Raw genomic sequence first — 7500 nt, forward strand, 5'->3', positions numbered from 1 at the left:
ACATTACACCATCAAGCCTGACCCATATTTATCTACGATTCATTGTAATTTTAACAGCTCAATACTGATAATAATTATCTTTAAGAATGAAGTTATATTTAACAACATTGAGGTGGAAAAGAGAGAATGCAAGGCAGTACTTTATTGTCCGTCAATGCGCACAACCATCTTCGAAAATAGGAAACTGAAATTTCTAATATTAGAATTTTGGGAACCTTGATTTTGGTCCTTGTATCCTACGCAAAATGTCAAAAATGTCAGCGTATGAATATAATTTGTTGATGTTATTTGACTAGTGAAATACGCTATTTATTCAACACCTATTTTTATCTTTGTCTCACAAAGTGGTATGGGATAAATAGTGGATATTCAATGAGTGTCTATTCATATTGTTTTTCTATCACAATTTATCTTCAAAATTTCAATTAATGCGAGTTTAAACTCATATCAATTGGAATTTTGAAGATAACGTGGTATTAATAATAATAATAATAATAATAATAGATCTTTATTGTCCATAAATATGGCAATTTGTCATTTAGTTACACTTGTTATAATGTTAAACGATAACTAAGATTGAACAGATATTTCACTCCTACTTATTTTCTCTCTCCTCTCTCTCTCTCTCTCTCTCTCTCTCTCTCTCTCTCTCTCTCTCTCTCTCTCTCTCTCTCTCTCTCTTTCTTTCACACGTGCGATATACACAACATAAACATATTCATTTCGTTTTCAATTTGTTACGATTGTGGCAATTCGACACCAAAAAATATCATCATTATCAATTGGTCAGTTAATTTTACATTAAATAAATTAATCAGTTAATCAGTCAACGAATCAATCCTTGGTTTTTCTGTACCATATGAAATATTCAAAATTTTTATTGCTGATGGAACGAACGTTGATTTATACTTGTTAGTTCTACATTTAATCTGACAAAACCTTCTCCCAGATGGTAAAAGACTATGATAAAAACAATATGAATAGACAAATATATATATATATATATATATATATATATATATATATATATATATATATATATATATATATATACATATATATATATATATATATATATATATATATATATATATATATATATATATCTTTTATACCACTTTCATTTCGATTTGTTACACAATTGAATTCAATTTTCCATTATCTAGGCGAACCTCTTCACTTCAATTCAAACAATCTAATACTCTGCTTTGTTCATGAAAATTGACACTGACAGTTAACTGAAAATATAGCTCTCAGAGTTCGAGGTTCATATTCTTTACAGTTCACTTTTTTGACAGCTAGGTGGATACAAATACACATTTGGTGCACCAAATTAGCAATGCATTATTGGGAACAAATAAACACACACAAAAACACCAACATTAACCTGGGAGGTCGTCAAGCAAAGCAGCCCCTACAGATGCGGTGCTAGAAAATGCAATTTATGCCTGACAGAGAAACTGGAGGTTTTACTACACAACCACAGAAACAATAGCACCTTAAACAAAAGATCTGAACTGATGACAATGTGCAGACACTCTAACAAATTCAAGCTCAAAACGCAAAAGGCCAAATAACCCTCCCCCCCCCCCTTTCCCCCCCCCCCCCCCCTTCTCCCCCCTCCCGACCCCATTATACCCCTCCTCCCCCTCTTCCCTCCCCCCCCCCCCCCCGCCGCAACCACATTCCACTACAATATCACACACACATGTACACACAACACACAACACACCTACACGCACACACACACATACACACACACACACACACACACTCATAATATAAACATGAGAGCACATCACAATACACATCAAAACTAATCACCACTACACAGCGAAACAACTTTAGTTTGGAGTTTTCTACGGACATTGCAAATGGATTATGCCGACTGAGGAAGTGTAAGGAACACAGAAACGAGTCGTCTCGGCAAAAAAATGTGAGTGAAAATTTACATTATATATATATATATATATATATATATATATATATATATATATATATATATATATATATATTGGGGGGGTGGAGGCGGGTATTTATTAAACGAGTTATTTTCCCGTGCCTAATAACACTATAAGCTTGCGAGTATGTGTTATTGCACGATAAAAAAAATATAACGAGTTTAATAATACGAAGAAATGAAAGAATAAGTTCATTCCACCCATTCATGTAAGATATATTAGACATTTCGATTCGCCATAATTTTATATTTTTCTCCATCTGCCTGAATGATAATTTGCAAAAACAAAAACAAAACAAAAAAAATATACTTTGTTTTCATGAGCGCCAAAAGTTTATTTTTAATTGCCATTCAGCTGTCTTTCACACCAATAAAATGTCCTAAAAATTCTGCATTCTTTGAATAAGATGTTTACGTTTAATTCATTATTCAACTATTACGGATTTAATAAGAAACGATAGGATTTTGCAATGGGAGGGGTGAAATGAACATTTTTCAACGATTGAAGACTATTTTCGGTCATTTTATTGGTTTAAAATAAGGTTTGAAAGACAGCTGACTGGCAATTAAAAAGATTTATTTCAAATCTGTTTTCTTCTTGTATCGTATTGTTTTTTTACTCGGTAAAAATAAAACGTTTATGATCAACGAAATATGAAAGAATCCTATACTATTTTGGACTGTTGTTGTTGCCTCGTGCTGTAACAGTCCTGTGATTGGATCTCTTTTATAGGCACATTTTCCCCGTGAGATAAACAATATAATTTTCATTATCATATGTAAAAATTGTGGACTTTCAAATCGATCGCTCACCATCAGACTTCTAATTGTCGTTTAAGGTGATTTCAATTGCAGTCATATAAAAATAACGAAAGATATGAACACTTGGAGAGCGCTTTTCCACAGATTTACCATGCTCACTGTTTTATTTATTCCCCTACCAGACATTATGGAACCATTTTTAAAAATATTTCAGACAGGAACAGTCGCCTTTACGCGTCCCATTTAAACAACTACTCTTACATTATCCGAAACTGCCCATAGTCAGGTATTCATTCATACATGTTTGTGTACAGTGCCCTACCAAAGGACAGATCGTCGGGAACAAAATTCTCCACAATAACTATCACACATCACGCTTACATGGCTCGCTGTTTGTGACAAGGCAAGCCACCAGACCACAGCTTAGCCATTCAGCCACATCGAACCTATAGAAATGCCCATCCTCGAATATACAAGCATAGTAGGATCCCTGCACCAAAATTCATATCAAAAGATCGAAATGGTACAAAAAAGAGCTGCAAGGAGAATAACTAATGAATACTCAGATTACAATAGCATAACAATCTCACAGAAAATTTAGGTCTGGAAAAAAAAATAATAATGGAGTATCTATTCGTCCTTCAGGTCGTATTCTTAAAATGTGTCTAGCCGACCTTCAGTGCTTATGCAAATGAGGTAGGCGTGCAATACGCACAAGGCAATTGACGGAAAGGCCGTTTTTTTATTTTTGTAACCCATCGTCTCAAAACGGTATTATGTCAGAACGAACCACATGCTTAAAAGCCGAATTTAATGTTAAACTGGTCAAAAATATAAATTGTTGGCATTCGCAACATAAAATATGGTCGCCATTCTCCTCAATAAATCATATAAACTCAAAACAAATCTAATATTTCTGGCTATAAAATAAATTTTCAACATCTTAACAAACCCGACTTAATACCGTTTTGAGGCGAATGTTCACATTTGTCACAGTATTTTTATATGTATTAAATTCAAGGTTATTGCCCTCCCATAAATCGCATTGTTATTACAGTGACCTATATATGTCACTGCTTCCGTGGCTTTTTGTGTGCGCCCATGTTATCCATGTAATTAAGTGGAATTACAAAATCGGAGTGTTCAGTCCTTCACGTCTTCATTTTTTTAACGACTGTTGAAACGTAAGCATCGTTATGAGTATGCGTAGAAAAAAAGCATATTACTCTCTTTCTCTCTCTCTCTCTCTCTCTCTCTCTCTCTCTCTCTCTCTCTCTCTCCCCTTCTCTCCCTCTCTCTCTCTCTCTCTCTCTCGCTCTGTCTGTCTTTCTTTCCCTCTGTATTTCTCTTTCTCTAACATACTCTCTTCTCTCTCTCTCTTCTCTCTCTCTCTCCTCTCTCTCTCTCTCTCTCTCTCTCTGTCTCTCTCTCACACACACACACTCTATCTATCTATCTATCTATTCTAATTTCTTCCTCTTTTGTTTTCTTAAAAACCCTTCTCTCTCTTTATCTATCTCTCAATTTTATTCTCTCCCCCCCTCCCTCCCTCTTTCTTTCTTGACTTCTGTCACATTTCTTTTCTCCTTGTCTCTCATTCTTCTTCCTCTCTCTATCTTTCTTCTCATATTTCCCCCCATAAATCTCTAATGTTCCCTATGTCGGGTTGTCTCTCGCTCCTTTTAAGTCTATTCCTCTATTTAGTCGTCGTCGTCTTCTCTCTCTTCCCCCCCCCCGCTCTCTCTCTCTCTCTCTCTCTCTCTCTCTCTCTCTCTCTCTCTCTTTTCTTTCTTTCTATGTTTAAAAAAATGAGCTTTTGTATAGCGCAATAGCTACTCAATGTGCTCAAAGCGCTTTACAAGGGGTCCCTGACCAACAGCAACAACATATAGAACGAAACATGACGCCTCTTAGGCGATATTATATTTTTTTTCTGACAACGCCGTCAACTCATTTTACACCTGAGTACGATGAGAAGTGAGTAAAGAGCCTTTTCCAAGGACTCAGCTTTGCACCGAGCGAGGGTCGAACTCAGGACCTTCCGATCCAAAAGCGAGTGTCATGCATATCTCTATCTATCTATCTATCTATCTCAGCTATGCACCGAGCGAGGGTCGAACTCAGGACCTTCCGATCCAAAAGCGAGTGTCATGCATATCTCTATCTATCTATCTATCTATCTATCTCATTCAATTCAGTCTTCCTCTTTCATTTTCTCTACCACTTATATACATATTTTACACACACACACTCACACACACACACACACACACACACACACACTCGCTCTCTCTCTCTCTCTCTCTCTCTCTCCTCTCCTCTCTCCTCTCTCTCTCTCTCTATCTATCTATTTATCTATCTATCTATCTTTCTCTATGTCTGAGTGGTCTCAAACGCGTTTCATCTGGGATATGGTGTCACCTTCTCTGATCCATTATTGTTTTTAAAAAAGGAAAAGAAAAGAAAAAAATAACAAAAGGGGACAACGACACAGATTACACCGCACCCCGCGACTGCAACATCATAAATTATAACCCCCTTAAAAAAAAACATACACTTCCTGGCCGCCTGTACGACTTAGAGTTGCCAACCACCGAAGAATTAAAATACATTCGGAAGACCTAAAAAGTTTTCGTCGTGAGCTTGCTATGGTAATGAATCGAGATATTGAGGCGGTGGTGGTGGTGGGAATCATGGAGGTAGAGAGAGAGAGAAGAAGAAGAAGAAGAAGAAGAAGAAAGAAGAAGAAGAAGAAGAAGAAGAAGAAGAAGAAGAAGAAGAAGAAGAAGAAGAAGATCATGAAAGAGAGGAATAGACAGAGAAGGAGCAGTGACAACCCGACAGAGGAAACAAAGAAAAGTGTGAAATAAGGAAGAAGAATGTCCCACTATGTGCCCTTGTGGTGGTATGACACTCGCTTTCGGATCGGATTGGAAAATCCTGGGTTCGAGCCTCACTCGGCTTATAGTTGAGTCCACTTTTACCGTACTCAGGTTTAAAATAAGTACCAGGCCGTTAACTGCGTTGTTCTGTCTGAAAAAATGTAATATCGCCTAACAGACACCATGTAGGATGTTAAGTGTTGCTGTTGGCCTGTGACACCCTGTAAAGCGCTTTGAGACTTCGAGCGGATATTGCGCTATAGAAAAACTCTCGTTAGTATTTGTGACAATGGTAGAAATTGCAGTGATGTTGTTCTTGTTTCGACGATGATGAAATGATGGTAGTGGTGGTGTCACTGATCTAATGGTAGGTATAATGCTATTGTAGTGATATTGATTGTGGTGTTGATATTTATGATATTGTGCAAATGATGGTGGTAGCGATTCGGATGGTAATGATTATGTTGTAAAAGTGCTTGTGGTAATGATGATGATGGTTTTAAAATTGATGTGGATCGACGTTACTTAATTTCAGGTCTGATAACCATTTCCTTATGGGCTCATTGCTGTAATGGAAATCTCAAAAAAAATGACGCATTATACAACAATGTTAAACTAGGCCCATAAGTGGGTTCGGATGTCAGACCTGCGTGTTTGTGGATGCTTTGTTAACCTACAATGCAGCACAAACCCTTTCGAAATGGTATTCTTTTTTTCCACTATAACACAATAAGTCGAATGCTTGGCAGGTCTGTATCACTGCGTACATAGACACACGTTAGTTGTAAAAATATCTATTGAAATACCACATTGAATGGTGATAAGCCAAATTACACATCTGGAATACAAAATTTGCATACAAAGTTTTTTGAGTACAGAATTATTGATACAAATCGTGGATTTATTTTTCTTGTAACCATTGTTTAAAATATATCAAGCTTTTTATGTATATATTTCCGTCTTTTTATTTTTTAATTTAAAACTAAAGTTAGGAATTTGTTTTTGGCCGGTAATCGTACCTTTATCAGCCTTATTAGACCCCTACCCAGATCAAAACAACAACCCCAACACCCCTGACAACATTACCCCTTGTTCTGAGATTAAGAACATAGGCAAATTATTGTTCTTAGGCCGAACTGGGCTTTTATGTTCTGTATCATCCTATTTCACCCAGTTTCAACCCGTAGACATTTTAAAGCCCAGCCCGTTGACATTCTAACTTCTCGTCAGGGCAAAAGTGGATACCAAATACTTAATAGTATTAGCTAACGAATGAAGTACTGAAAATATTGAGGACTTGGTATTAGTGTCCTTTATTAATCTTTAATAATTTGACATCGTATATGTAGATTAGATTAAATGCAACGTTGTGCTTTCGGCTTTGGAATTAATTTGCGTGTTGTAAAGCCGCCAAATTCCATACCGTCTATACCATTACCTCGTTCACTGCCACTAACGCATTGAATTCTCCGTGAATTAAATCTACAATTCTGTTATACAGCTCGTCTTCTCAAGACGGTACAACTTATAACAAAATTTTCTGAAGTTAAAGGACATGTATCGACATTGTTCAAATAAATGAAAAATGTTGGCTAAATTCAAGCCAATATTGATGGCCCTCACTGAATTATCAAGATTATAATATTTTTAAAAAACTGCTTCTTAAGAGATGTTTTTGGGCTGCTTATATTACTATGACTAATATAATATTTTTGACAGCTTTCATACTAGTCATTTAAAACAAATAGTTGTTGAGTGTTAAACCACTATCATAGATAGAAAAAATGTAATTAAGGCAACCCCCCCCCCCCCACACACACACACACACACACACATACACAACAAAAAAACCCTTTTTTTTTAAGAAGAAGAAGAAAAAATTTAAAAATCACGCCC

The sequence above is a fragment of the Berghia stephanieae genome, chromosome 1 (genome assembly GCF_034508935.2).
Source record: "Berghia stephanieae isolate SIO BIC M18660-M18661 chromosome 1, UCSD_Bste_1.3, whole genome shotgun sequence".
In the NCBI taxonomy this organism is placed as follows: domain Eukaryota; kingdom Metazoa; phylum Mollusca; class Gastropoda; order Nudibranchia; family Aeolidiidae; genus Berghia; species Berghia stephanieae.